Raw genomic sequence first — 16,141 nt, 5'->3', positions numbered from 1 at the left:
ATCACCACCAATCACCACCACCACCGCCACCACCACCACCAATCACCACCACCATCACCACCACCATCACCACCAGTGGGGGGGGGGGTAGTGGGGGGGACTAGTGGGTGGTGTAGTGGGTGGTGAGGTGGGGGGGTGTAGTGGGGGGGGTAGTGGGGTGGTGTAGTGGGGGGGTGTAGTGGGGGGTGAGGTGGGGGGGTGTAGTGGGGGGGACTAGTGGGGGGTGTAGTGGGGGGTGTAGTGGGGGGGTGTAGTGGGGGGGGTAGTGGGGGGGTGTAGTGGGGGGTGTAGTGGGGGGGTAGTGGGGGGTGTAGTGGGGGGGTAGTGGGGGGTGTAGTGGGGTGGTGTAGTGGGGGGGTGTAGTGGGGGGGTAGTGGGGGGTGCGGTGTGGGGGGGGTGTAGTGGGGACTAGTGGGGGGGGGGTGTAGTGGGGGGGTGTAGTGGGGGGGTGGTGTAGTGGGGGGGTGGTAGTGTAGTGGGGGTGGTAGTGTGGTGTATGTTTCGTGGCTGTCTCCGTGCGTGCGAGATGTTGACGAGTGCTCCTCCAGCCCGTGCCGCAGCGGGGGCAAGTGCGTGGACGGCGTTGACTCGTACCGCTGCGACTGCCCCCCGGGGTTCGCGGGGGGCGACTGCGAGACGGGTGGGTGCACGCGTGGGTGGGTGTGTGGGTGCGTGGGTGTATGGGTGCGTGGGTGCGTGGGTGCATGCGTGGGTGGGTGCGTGAGTGCATGTGTGTGGGGGAGCGTGGGAGAGTGCGTGCGTGGGTGCGTGCGTGGGTGTGTGGGTGTGTGGGTGGGTGTGCGGGTGGGTGCGTGCGTGGGTGGGAGCATGCGTGGGTGGGTGCGTTCTTGAGTGGGTGCGTGCGTGGGTGGGTGCGTGTGTGGGTGCGTGGGTGGGTGCATGCGTGGGAGTGTGCGTGGGTCGGTGCGTGCGTGGGTCGGTGCGTGCGTGGGTGCATGCGTGCATGGGGGCGTGCGTGGGTGCGTGCGTTGGGGCAAGTGCTGTTAGCGAGTAGCAGCACCTATGAAGGCCGGCACTGTGGCACACGAGGGGTGGGTGGCCGGCCAGCACCAATCCCGGCCGCCTCTGAATCCCCAGTGTCTCGCCGATGTTCGCTACACACCACCGCACGGGGTATTCATTTGAGGTTGAATCGACCTAGGGGAGGCCCAGGACCGGTTCGGATAATCGTCAATGCTGTTGGGCACATACACACACAAACACACGAACACACACACAAAACACACACAAACATACGAAAACACACACACTAACACAGGGCACGCAACACACACGAAAAACAAACACACACAACAACAGCCATTCACCACTCAGTAACGGTGACGTCACCACGATGCTCGTGCCAGGCGATGTGCACGTTGAGGCCACGTGAAGTGTCGAACACCCGCTGGCAGGAGGTCACGGGGCAGACCCAGATGCCACGGGTTGACTGACTGAGATGACCGAGATGACTGGCCGATGCACCACCTGTGGCCCCTACTGTGCCAACTTGCTGTGCTTTAGCCACCCGGCGCTCCGCTCGTCGTTGTGAGCGTCGCTCCTCCGCCCTCCGTTGTTGTTGGAGGGCGACTGCCTCCAACTGCCCAGTAGCGTCCTTCACGAGCCTCCTCCACTGAGGCCGATCTTGACACCGCTGGTACCAGTCATCGGCAAGTCCACTCAGCTCCACGTCCTCCTGTACCACATCACTCCATCTCTTCTCTAGCCCGTGCCGCGCCCGTTTAGCCCCCTCGATCCGGCCGAACAAAAGCTGTTTGGGCATGCGGTGGCTGGGCATGCGGGCACCATGGCCCCGCCAACGAAGCCTTGCCTGCCGGAGAAGCTCACCGATGGGACTATGTCCAGATCTTTCGAGGATTTGTGAGCTCCTCACACAATCCAGCCTGGTTAAACCCAGGATGAATCGTAGGCAGGCCAGCCTAAATGTTTCTAACTGGCGAAGATGTTCCACTAGGGGGGTCCACGTTTCGCAAGCGTAGAGAAGGGAGGGAATGACTGTGGCCGAGAAGACCCGAAGCTTCGTGCGGAGCGACAGACCAGGTAGCTTCCGCACAGCGTTACGCAACCGATGAAAAAATAATGCCACTCGACTGATTCGGAGTGAGACCTCTGCTGTTAAACCAGAGCCGGTCATGAGCACACCGCCCAGGTATGTGAAACTCTCCACTCTCTCCAAAACTGCCCCATCACCGTTTGGGAGTTGTGGGGGTAAAGTGCCCGATGGTACAGAATACCCAGGCAGGTGCTTCCTTTTAGTGGGGCTGGTGGTAAGGCCCCACCTCTTAGTGGCACGCTGCAGTTTTAGCAGCAGCGTCTCCAACTCCTCCTCTGAGTGAGCTGCAATTAACAGGCCGTCGGCATACATAACGTGGTTGACCAATACACACACACAGACGCACACAACAACAACAACCGCCATTCGCCACTAAGTGGCGGTGACGTCACCACGACGCTTGTGCCAGGCTAGGTGCACGTTGAGGCCACGTGAAGTGTCGAACGCCCGCTGGCAGGAGGTCACGGGGCAGACCCAGCAGGTGCCACGGGTCGACTGACCGAGATGACCGAGATGACTGGCTGATGCACCACCTGTGCCCCCTACTGTGCCAACTTGCTGTGCTTACAGACACACACACACACACGACATCACTGCGGTGCCTGTGCCAGGCCAGGCGCTGGCAGGGGGGAGGTCACCGGCCGGAGGTCCCAGCTGGTGCCGTAGGGGGAGAGGGGTGGGGTTGACTGACGACTGGCGGGTGTTACCAGCTGTGCGCACACCCCTCACCTTGTCCTGCCACCTGCCCGCACGTGGGGCACGTGGGGCACGTGGCGCACGTGACTGACGCACGTGACACACGTGACTGACGCACGTGACGCTGTCCTCCAGCAGATGTGGACGAGTGCGGCTCGGGGCCCTGCCAGAACGGCGGCACGTGCACGGACCACGTGGCGTCCTACAGCTGCGAGTGCCGCCCGGGATACGTGGGCACGCACTGCGAGACTAGTAGGGGCCGATTTTACATCGACGTCGTCGTTGTCGTCACTGTCGTCATCTTCGTCGTCGTCATCTTCGTCGTCGTCGTCATCATCGTCATTGTCGTCATCGTCATCGTCATTGTCGTCGTCGTTGTCATCGTCGTCCTTATCCTCATCGTCATCATCGTCATCATTAGTCATCATTGCCACCATAATGATCATTACCATCATCATTGTTATTTTTTTATCATCATTATCATCATTATAGGCATTATTGTCATCATCATTGCCATCTTTATCGTCATCATCGTCATCATTCTCGCCATCATTGTCGTCATCTTTATCGTCATCATCATCGTCATCATCATTGTCGACATCATTGTCGACATCTTATCGCCATCATTGTGGTCATCATTGTGGTCATCTTTATCGTCATCATCATCATATCGTCATCATGTCGTCATCTTCATCGTCACAATCGTCATCATTGCCACGGAGGGCACCAGCGAGGCAGGCAGTGACGCTGGCGCCTCACGGCCTCGCCTGGACTCGACTCCCAACCCGGGCGCAGCCCTGTGGTGGAGGAGCCCTGTGGTGGAGGAGCGCTGTGTGGAGGAGCTGTGTGGTGGAGGTGCCCTGTGGTGGAGGAGCCCTGTGGTGGAGGAGCGCTGTGTGGTGGAGGAGCTCTGTGTGGTGGAGGAGCTCTGTGTGGTGGAGGAGCTCTGTGTGGTGGAGGAGCGCTGTGTGGAGGAGCTCTGTGTGGTGGAGGAGCGCTGTGTGGAGGAGCACTGTGTGTCCACCATCTGTGTCACAGCGTGCGAGTGGGTGGAGTGAGTGAGATGACGATGTGGTGTGAAGGGTGGACAACGATGATCATGACGGTGGTGGTGATGGTGATGTGTGTGGAGGGTGGACAATACTTTAATGGCAATGATTGTGGTGATCGTGACGATGGTGGCGATGGTGGAGATGGTGAAGATGGCGACGATGGTGGTGAGGATGGCGATGGTGACGTTGCGGTCTGATGGATAGACAATGATGATGATGGTGAGGATGGCGATGGTGATGATTGTGACGATGGCGATAGTGGTGATGGTGGTGATGGTGGAGATGACGATGGTGGCTATGGTGTGTAAGGGGTGGACACTGATGAGGATTGGTAAAGAAGGCGATGATGATGGTGACGATGGTGGTGATGATGACGATGGTGATGATGACGATGGTGATGATGGTGACGATGGTGATGATGGTGGTGATGGTGATGGTGATGATGGTGACGATGACGATGGTGGAGGTGATGATGATGGTGATGGTGACGATGGTGGCGATGGTGGCGATGGTGATGATGGTGGTGATGGTGGTGGAGGTGATGGTGGAGGTGATGGTGATGATGGTGGTGATGGTGATGATGGTGATGATGGTGGTGATGGTGATGATGGTGATGATGGTGATGGTGGCGATGGTGGAGGTGATGGTGATGATGGTGGTGATGGTGATGATGGTGACGATGGTGGTGATGGTCATGATGACGATGGTGACGATGGCGATGGTGACAATGGCGATGGTGACGATGGTGGCGATGGCGATGGTGACGGTGACGATGGTGGAGTTGATGGTGATGATGACGATGGTGATGGTGACGATGGTGATGGTGACGATGGTGACGATGACGATGGTGATGGTGACGATGGTGATGATGACGATGGTGACGATGGTGATGATGACGATGGTGACGATGGTGATGATGACGATGGTGACGATGGTGATGATGACGATGGTGACGATGGTGATGATGACGATGGTGATGATGGTGACGATGACGATGACGATGGTGACGAGGTGATGATGTTGCTGTGTGAGGGGTGGATGAGTGTAGCTCGTCGCCGTGCAGGCACGCGGCTCTCTGCGTGCCTCTGGAGGGCGCCTGGCGCTGCGAGTGCCTCGCGGGCTACGCCGGAGACGACTGTGGCCAAGGTGAACACAGGCAAAGCGCCCCCAGGTAGCCTCTAGACAAAGAGCCCCCAGGTAGCCTCTAGGCAAAGAGCCCCCAGGTAGCCTCTAGGCAAAGAGCCCCCAGGTAGCCTTTTGGCAAAGAGCCCCCAGGTAGCTTCTAGACAAAGAGCCCCCAGGTAGCCTCTAGGCAAAGAGCCCCCAGGTAGCCTCTAGGCAAAGAGCCCCCAGGTAGCCTCTAGGCAAAGAGCCCCCAGGTAGCCTCTAGGCAAAGAGCCCCCAGGTAGCCTCTAGGCAAAGCGCCCCCAGGTAGCTTCTAGACAAAGAGCCCCCAGGTAGCCTCTAGGCAAAGAGCCCCCAGGTAGCCTCTAGGCAAAGAGCCCCCAGGTAGCCTCTAGGCAAAGAGCCCCCAGGTAGCCTCTAGGCAAAGACTCCCCCAGGTAGCCGCTAGGCAAAGAGCCCCCAGGTAGCCGCTAGGCAAAGACTCCCCCAGGTAGCTTCTAGACAAAGAGCCCCCAGGTAGCCTCTAGGCAAAGAGCCCCCAGGTAGCCTCTTGGCAAAGAGCCCCCAGGTAGCTTCTAGACAAAGAGCCCCCAGGTAGCCTCTAGGCAAAGAGCCCCCAGGTAGTCTCTAGGCAAAGAGCCCCCAGGTAGCCTCTAGGCAAAGCGCCCCCAGGTAGCCTCTAGGCAAAGAGCCCCCAGGTAGCCTCTAGGCAAAGAGCCCCCAGGTAGCCTCTTGGCAAAGAGCCCCCAGGTAGCCTCTAGGCAAAGACTCCCCCAGGTAGCCGCTAGGCAAAGAGCCCCCAGGTAGCCTCTTGGCAAAGAGCCCCCAGGTAGCCTCGAGGCAAAGACTCCCCCAGGTAGCCGCTAGGCAAAGACTCCCCCAGGTAGCTTCTAGACAAAGAGCCCCCAGGTAGCCTCTAGGCAAAGAGCCCCAGGTAGTCTCTAGGCAAAGAGCCCCCAGGTAGTCTCCAGGCAAAGAGCCCCAGGTAGCCTCTAGGCAAAGAGCCCCCAGGTAGCCTCTAGGCAAAGAGCCCCAGGTAGCCTCTAGGCAAAGAGTCCCAGGTAGCCTCTAGGCAAAGAGCCCCCAGGTAGCCTCTAGGCAAAGAGCCCCAGGTAGCCTCTAGGCAAAGAGCCCCCAGGTAGTCTCTAGGCAAAGACTCCCCAGGTAGTCTCGAGGCAAAGAGCCCCCAGGTAGCCTCTAGGCAAAGAGCCCCCAGGTAGTCTCTAGGCAAAGAGCCCCCAGGTAGCCTCTAGGCAAAGAGCCCCCAGGTAGCCTCTAGGCAAAGAGCCCCCAGGTAGCCTCTAGGCAAAGAGCCCCCAGGTAGTCTCCAGGCAAAGAGCCCCCAGGTAGCCTCTAGACAAAGAGCCCCCAGGTAGCCTCTAGGCAAAGACTCTCCCAGGTAGCTTCTAGACAAAGAGCCCCCAGGTAGCCTCTAGGCAAAGACTCCCCAGGTAGCTTCTAGGCAAAGACTCCCCCAGGTAGCCTCTAGGCAAAGACTCCCCAGGTAGCCTCTAGGCAAAGAGCCCCCAGGTAGCTTCTAGACAAAGAGCCCCCAGGTAGCCGCTAGGCAAAGACTCCCCCAGGTAGCCTCTAGGCAAAGAGCCCCCAGGTAGCCTCTAGGCAAAGAGCCCCCAGGTAACCTCTAGGCAAAGAGCCCCCAGGTAGCCTCTTGGCAAAGAATCCCCCAGGTAGCTTCTAGACAAAGAGCCCCCAGGTAGCCGCTAGGCAAAGACTCCCCCAGGTAGCCTCTAGGCAAAGAGCCCCCAGGTAGCTTCTAGACAAAGAGCCCCCAGGTAGCCGCTAGGCAAAGACTCCTCCAGGTAGCTTCTAGACAAAGAGCCCCCAGGTAGCCTCTAGGCAAAGAGCCCCAAGGTAGCCTCTAGGCAAAGAGCCCCCAGGTAGCCGCTAGGCAAAGACTCCCCCAGGTAGCTTCTAGACAAAGAGCCCCCAGGTAGCCTCTAGGCAAAGAGCCCCAAGGTAGCCTCTAGGCAAAGAGCCCCCAGGTAGCCTCTAGGCAAAGAGCCCCCAGGTAGCCTCTAGGCAAAGAGCCCCCAGGTAGCTTCTAGACAAAGAGCCCCCAGGTAGCCTCTAGGCAAAGAGCCCCCAGGTAGCCTCTAGACAAAGAGCCCCCAGGTAGTCTCTAGGCAAAGTGCCCCCAGGTAGCTTCTAGACAAAGAGCCCCCAGGTAGTCTTTGAACAGACCCGTGGGGCAAGTGCTGAGGACCAATGTACGAGGCGGTGGGTGCCAATAAAATGCAATAACAAACATAAATAGATCTAAATATATATATATACCTGCATGTACACTTAAACAAAGATCCTCCAGGTAGCCTTTAACAGACTGGATGTCTCCCCAGTGCTAGCGACGTTTACTACACACCGCACCAGGTACTCATTCGAGGCTGAGTCGACCTAGGGGAGGCCCAGCACCGGTGTTGGTGGCTGTGATACGGGAATCGAACCTCGGTGTCCCAGGTCCGTAGCGCAGCGTGGCGCTAACCACGCTGCCCCCCGTGCTGCCCTCGTGCTGCCCTCGTGCTGCCCTCGTGCTGCCCCCGTGCTGCCCCCCGTGCCCCCCCCTGTGCTGCCCTCGTGCTGCCCCCGTGCTGCCCCCCGTGCCCCCCCCGTGCTGCCCTCGTGCTGCCCCCGTGCTGCCCCCCGTGCCCCCCCCCGTGCTGCCCTCGTGCTGCCCTCGTGCTGCCCCCCGTGCCCCCCCCCGTGCTGCCCTCGTGCTGCCCCCGTGCTGCCCCCCGTGCCCCCCCCCCGTGCTGCCCTCGTGCTGCCCCCGTGCTGCCCCCCGTGCCCCCCCCCGTGCTGCCCTCGTGCTGCCCCCCGTGCCCCCCCCCGTGCTGCCCTCGTGCTGCCCTCGTGCTGCCCCCCGTGCCCCCCCCCGTGCTGCCCTCGTGCTGCCCCCGTGCTGCCCCCCACGCTAACCCCCGTGCCCCCCCCCCCCCGTGCTGCCCCCCGTGCTACCCCTCGTGCTGCCCCCCCCCCCCCCCCGCGCTAGACATTGACGAGTGCGAGTCCGGGCCGTGCCTCAACGGAGGGACCTGCACCGACGGCGTCGACTCCTACAACTGCAGCTGCCAGGCCGGCTTCTCCGGGTTCCACTGCCAGATCGGTAACACGCACACACACTCACACACACAGGCACACACACACACAGACACACACACACACAGGCACACACACACACAGGCACACACACTCACTCACACACACACAGGCATAAACACACGCACACACACACACACAGGCACACTCACACACAGGCACACTCACACTCACACACACACACGCACACACTCACTCACACACGCACGCACACACACACGCACGCACACACACACGCACACACAGGCACACACACACACACACAGGCACACACACACACAGGCACACAAACACACACAGGCACACACACACGCGCACACATGCACACTCACGCACACACACACACTCACACGCGCACACACGCACACACACAGGCATACACACACGCACGCACTCACACACACACGCACGCACTCACACACACGCACACACACACACGCACACACACGCACACACAGGCACGCACACACAGGCACGCTCACTCACACACACACAGGCACACACACACACACTCACGCACACACACTCACACACAGGCACACACATACATTCACGCATACACACACTCACGCACACACAGGCACACGCACTCACACTCACGCACACACAGGCACATGCACTCACACACACTCACGCACACACAGGCACACGCACTCACACACACACACTCACAGGCACTCACACACACTCACGCACACACACTCACAGGCACTCACACACACGCACTCACACACACGCACGCACAGGCACACGCACTCACACACACTCACGCACACACAGGCACACGCACTCACACTCACGCACACACAGGCACACGCACTCACACACACTCACGCACACACAGGCACACGCACTCACACACACACACTCACGCACACACACTCACAGGCACTCACACACACGCACTCACACACACGCACGCACAGGCACACACTCACACAGGCACACGCACGCACAGGCACACACATGCACGCACCCTCACGCACACACGCACAGGCACACACTCGCACTCACGCACACACACACACGCACACACACGCACGTGCTCACACTCACGCACAGGCACGCAGGCACGCTCACACACACACTCACGCACACACACTCACACGCACACACACACACTCACACAGGCACACTCACACACACTCACACACACTCACGCACACGCACACACACACACTCACACAGGCACACTCAAACACACTCACGCACACGCACGCACACACACACTCACGCACACGCACACTCACACACACTCACACGCACACACTCACACAGGCACACACTCATGCACACGCACACACAGGCACACGCACTCACACACTCACACAGGCACACACTCACACTCACGCACACACAGGCACACACACGCACACACTCACACAGGCACACGCATACACACACACTCACGCACACACACACTCACACACGCGCACACACGCACACACACACACGCGCAGAGGGCTGTGCACGCGCGTGCACAACGCTGCGACACTTACGACCCATCACGAAGAGCCCCTCCACCCCCCACCACCTCGTGGCGTGGCCCGTCAAGACCCGCACCGACCAACAAGCTGGTGCTGACACGTGCGTGCAGCCGCGAGATTACGGCCTCCACCGCCCGCTGCTGCCAGATAACCCTGGCCGCCCTCTGACCTCCCCCACGACCCCCCCTGCCCCCCCCCCAACTCCCACCTCCACCTCGGGCCCTTATCTCCCGTGCCCCGGGCCCTCGCTCAGTGACCGATGGACGAGGAGTTTCAAAGGGCCGTCGCGTGCCCAGCGATTCGAGATGATGATTCACACCGATGCTCAACTCGATAATTGGTTTTTTACCCTTCTATCTGGCAACAAAACGGACACCTTGTTTTTACAAGGAGTCATGTTTACATAGACCACAATACCTGCAGTCATAATGCAAACAAAAAACACAACTCTGATAATGTATGCACAGGCCTTGAGGTGCGCCTTTTGGCGTCATCTGGTCCAACACCATGTGAGACTAGGCTCTAAGGAAAGCTGTCTCGGGTGTGGACCAATCAACTTCAAAGACAGTGCACACATTATCAGAGTTATGTTTTTTATTTGCATTATGACTGCAGGTATCGTGGTCTATGTTAACATGACTCCTTGTAAAAACAAGGTGTCAGTTTTGTTGCCAGATAGAAGGGTAAAAAAACAATTATCATATCTTTACTGACAAATGAGGTTCCAATGGTGATGCTCAACTCGTTTAACACGCAGTAGTAGCAGCAGCAGCAGGGATTTTGCGACCAATATTATCAATGACAGATCGGTTTTTTTGTTGGAGGGGCAGAGGGGACAGTGCCGGACTAAACTAGTGCGGGGCCTGTGACAATTGTTATGAAGGGGCCCTAAATACAAATATTTGTAAGTATGTAAACACCTAATTTTTTACTTGCATAGTAAAGTAATTGTATTCTTTCATTTGCTATACAGCCAGATAATACGACACACGCAGCTACTATTGCTACTGGGATAATCCGGCATGGGGGGCCGGGGGGGCATTCTCACAGCAAGCGGAGGCTCCCACCGATGTCCCACCAACCCCTGCTCCCACCGGTGTCCCACCAACCCCTGCTCCCACCCGTGTCCCACCAACCCCTGCTCCCACCCGTGTCCCACCAACCCCTGCTCCCACCGGTGTCCCACCAACCCCTGCTCCCACCCGTGTCCCACCAACCCCTGCTCCCACCGGTGTCCCACCAACCCCTGCTCCCACCCGTGTCCCACCAACCCCTGCTCCCACCGGTGTCCCACCAACCCCTGCTCCCACCGGTGTCCCACCAACCCCTGCTCCCACCGATGTCCCACCAACCCCTGCTCCCACCCGTGTCCCACCAACCCCTGCTCCCACCCGTGTCCCACCAACCCCTGCTCCCACCGGTGTCCCACCAACCCCTGCTCCCACCGGTGTCCCACCAACCCCTGCTCCCACCGGTGTCCCACCAACCCCTGCTCCCACCGGTGTCCCACCAACCCCTGCTCCCACCGGTGTCCCACCAACCCCTGCTCCCACCGGTGTCCCACCAACCCCTGCTCCCACCGGTGTCCCACCAACCCCTGCTCCCACCGGTGTCCCACCAACCCCTGCTCCCACCGGTGTCCCACCAACCCCTGCTCCCACCGGTGTTCCACCAACCCCTGCTCCCTCTCGCTCAGTGCACAGCCCTCGCGGGGGTGCGTTGGCCACTCGTGGTGGAGGCTCGCGGCCGCCCTGGTAAACGCTGCCACCACCCCGACGATTGTCAGCACGTGGTCACGTTGCGTGGCCCAGGCGCACACATTCACAAACGTCAGCTGTTGAATCTGATCAAGATGATGGCTTGTGGATGATGTTGATGATTGTAAATGATGATGACCAAGTTGATGATGACGATGACGACAGCAATGACGACGACGATGTTGTTGATGACGACGTTGATGTTAATGACGATGATGACGATGTTGTTGATGATGTTGATGACGATGATTATGACGATATCGATGTTGATAATGTTAATGACGACGATGACGTTGATAACGATGTTGATGATTATGAAGATGATAACGCTGTTGATAATGTTAATGACGACGATGACGTTGATAACGATGTTGATGACGATTATGATTACGACGACGTTGATGACGATGCTGATGACGATTATGACAATAACGATGTTGATGTTAATGATGATGACGACGATACTGTTAATGGCGATGATGATGACGTCGACGACGATGTGAATGCCGTGCAGATGAAGTGTTCGTGGCGAATCTGATCGGCTGGATCGTCGGCTTCCTGGTGCTCTCGCTGACTCTCTTCCTCACGATCCGCTGCCACAGAAAGCACGGCTGCCTCCGCAAGAGAGGTAACAGAGCTCCCGCGTCGCCGTTGGTATCCATGGCCCCTGCCACAGGAACGTGGAATGTTACACCGCGAGCGGTACGGAGGCGCGAGCCCGGTCCCGTGGGAGACACCTGGGAGTTTGGTTCGGAAACCCTCCTCCCGGATTGGCAGGGAGTCTCTACCGGAATTGGCATTGATCTTCTCCCGGTGACTATTGAGAGCTGTTCGAGTGGTTGAGTGGGTGAGTAGGTGGGTGGATGGGTGATTGGGTGGGTGGTTGAGTGGGTGAGTAGGTGGGTGATTGGGTGAGTGGGTGAGTGGTTGAGTGGTTGAGTGGTTAAGTGGGTGAGTAGGTGGGTGGATGGGTGATTGGGTGAGTGGGTGAGTGGTTGAGTGGTTGAGTGGTTAAGTGGGTGAGTAGGTGGGTGGATAGGTGATTGGGTGAGTGGTTGAGTGGGTGAGTAGGTGGGTGGATAGGTGATTGGGTGAGTGGTTGAGTGGTTAAGTGGGTGAGTAGGTGGGTGGATAGGTGATTGGGTGAGTGGTTGAGTGGGTGAGTAGGTGGGTGGATAGGTGATTGGGTGAGTGGTTGAGTGGGTGAGTAGGTGGGTGGATAGGTGATTGGGTGAGTAGGTGGGTGGATGGGTGATTGGGTGGGTGGTTGAGTGGGTGAGTAGGTGGGTGGATGGGTGATTGGGTGGGTGGTTGAGTGGGTGAGTAGGTGGGTGGATGGGTGATTGGGTGGGTGGTTGAGTGGGTGAGTAGGTGGGTGGATGGGTGATTGGGTGAGTGGTTGAGTGAGTGAGTAGGTGGGTGGATGGGTGATTAGATGAGTGGTTGAGTGGGTGAGTAGGTGGGTGGATAGGTGATTGGGTGTGTGGTTGAGTGGGTGAGTAGGTGGGTGGATAGGTGATTGGGTGGGTGAGTAGGTGGGTGGATAGGCGATTGGGTGGATGGGTGGTTGAGTGGGTGAGTAGGTGGGTGGATGGGTGAATGGGTGATTGGTTGATTCAGTGAAGATCGAACCACGACCTCCTGCGTACCAGACGAGGGAGTTAACATCTCCTAGCCACCGTCATAGCTCCCCTCCCACCCCCATATAATTTCATTCGACCTCTCTTCACCGCGAAGGATATTTCCGTGCCAGCGGCAACAAAGTGTGGCCGGCCCGGCCCATCGCCCGCGATCGCCTGCCGACTCCGAGGCCCCGGCGAGGCGTCCAGGAGGCCGCCCTCGGGGTGCCCGCGGCGCGTCGCGGCCGCAGGAAAATCCGTCGGCCGAGCGACTTCTCCCTGGACGCCCCGCCGCTCCCGGGGTCGTCGGGGTCCTCATCCTCCTCCTCGGGCTCCTCGGGGTCCTTGCAGTCGTCCGGCTCCTTCCTGCCCGTCGAGGTGCGTGGGGGGGGGGGGCGATCCACTGAGGGACGTGTCGTGTAGGGGGGGGGGGTCGGTCCGCGTTCTTGACCCTCGTGCCCCCGACTGGACATCTGCGACAAAGAGCTTCATGGCTCATCGGATTGCTCCGGGGTGAATACTTGCAGGATTCTGATTCTGGATGAGCGCAGCGTGGATCTCATCCGTGTCGCGTTGAGGTCACCGCAACTCGCCCGCCCGCCCGCTCGCTCGCTCAGTTACCTATTCAGCTACTCATTCACTCATCCACTCAATTACTCAACCACCCACTCACCCACCCACTCACCCACGCACTCACCCACCCACTCACGCACCCACTCACCCACCGACTCACCCACGCACTCACCCACCCACCCACCCACTCACCCACTCACCCACCCACCCACTCACTCACCTACGCACTCACCCACTCACCCACCCACTCACCCACGCACTCACCTACCCACCCACTCACCCTCGTACTCACCCACCCACCCACTCACCCACTTATTCACCCACGCACTCACCCACCCACTCACCCACTTATTCGCCCACGCACTCACCCACTCACCCACCCACTCACCCACGCACTCACCCACCCACTCACCCACTCACTCACTCACTCACCCACCCACTCACTCACTCACCCACGCACTCACCCACCCACTCACCCACTCACCCACGCACTCACCCACTCACTCACCCGAGTGCGAGGAGCGAGCGTTGTGCGGCAGCGTCACAGCGTCACGGGTCGACATCATCCCTCCATTATTGTTGTTACCGTTACGATTAACACAACACCAGCAGGGGGCACGGTGCGTAACTTACAAACTCCACCACGTGGCGGCAACGCTGTTCAACCGTCACCACAAGTTGAACCGCCTCCGAACAACGGACACCAGCGCACGTCACCGGCACGCGCGCGCACGCGGCTTTTAACCTTTGACCTGCCCCCCACCCCCAACCAAAGGTGGCGGTGCGCTCCAACATCCCGATGGCGATGAGGGGGATGGTGCTGGAGGTGACGGGGCGCGTCACGACTCGCGCGTCCGACGTCGACGCGTCCGCCGCTACCGGCGGTGTCGCCGGCAGTGTCGCCGGGCCGCCATATCGCGGCCGGCCCTTGTGGTCTTCTCGCTCGGCGTGGGGGGGCGGCGGTGGCGGTGGTGGTGGAGGCTCGGTGCCCCCCCCCACCATGCAGAGGGAGAAGGCGTTCATCTGGTGACTCTCGCGATCTCTCACCCGGAGCGTTACGGGAAGTCCGCCTGCCCGCGTGCCATTTCACCGTTTTTGTTGTTTGGGAAACACTCGGCATGTTACACCGTTGGAACCTCATTTGCCAGTGAAAAATATGATAATTGGTTTTGTTACCCTGCTATCTGGCAACAAAACTGACAACCTTTTTTTTTACAAGGAGTCATGTTTGCATAGACCACAATGCCTGCAGTCATAATGCAAACAAAAAACATAACTCTGATAATGTATGCACTGTCCTTGAAGGTGATTGGTCCACACCCGAGACAGCTTTCCTTAGAGCCTGGTCCAACACCATGTGAGACTAGGCTCTAAGGAAAGCTGTCTCGGGTGTGGACCAATCAACTTCAAGGACAGTGCATACATTATCGGAGTTATGTTTTTTGTTTGCATTATGACTGCAGGTATTGTGGTCTATGCAAACATGACTCCTTGTAAACAAGGTGTCGGTTTTGTTGCCAGATAGAAGGGTAAAAAAACAATTATCACTCGGCATGTTTTGTCTACTTTTTATAGTCCCCCCCCCACCTCCCTTCGTAGCCGACGCCACGATCCGTCGATTGTTTGTTTTATGGGGCCGTGGCCACGCCGGGTTGGTTTCACGGCAAAGTTCTCGTCGGGTGGTGGAGGGCTCACGACGACGACGACGACAAAATGTCGGAACAAAAAACGTTACGCCACGTGGCCAAAACCCGAAACGTGTCAATGTGCACGTTGGCTTGACACGGATTCGCTGTTGACATTCAGGTCGGGTTCGCTGCGGTTTAAACGGTCTGGCGAGGTGTTGTGTCGTAAGACCCCTCCACCACCTGACGTGGCTCGCTCGCTGCGACCAAATGCAACATCAACGACGATGTCAACTCGTGGCCGAACAACAAAGTCAATCTCGAGCCGAGTTTTGTTTTAACTTTTTTATTGTTATTTTTTTTCTTACTTATATTGTACATGCTGTGGATTTGCTCTCCAACACAGTGGTGGACTGAAGTAGTATACTACACTATACACTACATTATACACTACTCTATACACTACACTATACACTACACTATACACTACACTATACACTACTTTATACACTACTATACACTACTATACACTACTTTATACACTACACACTACTCTATACACGACACTATACACTACACTACACACTACACTGCACACTACTCTATACACTACTTTATACACTACACTATACACTACACTATACACTACTCTATACACTACACTATACACTACACTATACACTACGCTATACACTACTCTATACACTACTCTATACACTACACTATACACTACACTATGCACTACACTATACACTACACTACACCCTACACTATACACTACACTATATACTACGCTATACACTACACTATACACTACACTATACACTACACTACTCTATACACGACACTATACACGACACTATGAACTAATTGGCGCGTCGTTGACGTGACAAACCTCACTTTGGCTGTGTCGGGTGGTGGATGCTTACGACACAACATTGACACTTACGCCATCAAACGCAAACACGTTTATTGTGACGAATTCACGAGAGCTCGGGTTAGAGAAGAACCGTGCACGA

At 57.8% G+C, this 16,141-nt stretch overlaps 1 long non-coding RNA gene across 1 annotated transcript; it reads left to right on the top strand.

The window, feature by feature from the left end:
• The first annotated feature begins 2,907 nt into the window (after nt 1–2,907).
• Nucleotides 2,908–11,914, top strand: LOC144950280 (uncharacterized). Its single transcript, XR_013640367.1, has 4 exons — nt 2,908–3,022; nt 4,855–4,968; nt 7,955–8,068; nt 11,820–11,914. It is a non-coding gene; the product is annotated as an uncharacterized LOC144950280 (long non-coding RNA).
• The last annotated feature ends 4,227 nt before the right edge of the window (nt 11,915–16,141 follow it).

Source organism: Lampetra fluviatilis, chromosome 57 (assembly GCF_964198595.1).
Source record: "Lampetra fluviatilis chromosome 57, kcLamFluv1.1, whole genome shotgun sequence".
NCBI classification, from domain to species: Eukaryota; Metazoa; Chordata; class Hyperoartia; order Petromyzontiformes; family Petromyzontidae; genus Lampetra; species Lampetra fluviatilis.
The sequence above is the reverse complement of the archived record's forward strand: the minus strand, read 5'-3'. Positions and strand labels throughout refer to the sequence as shown.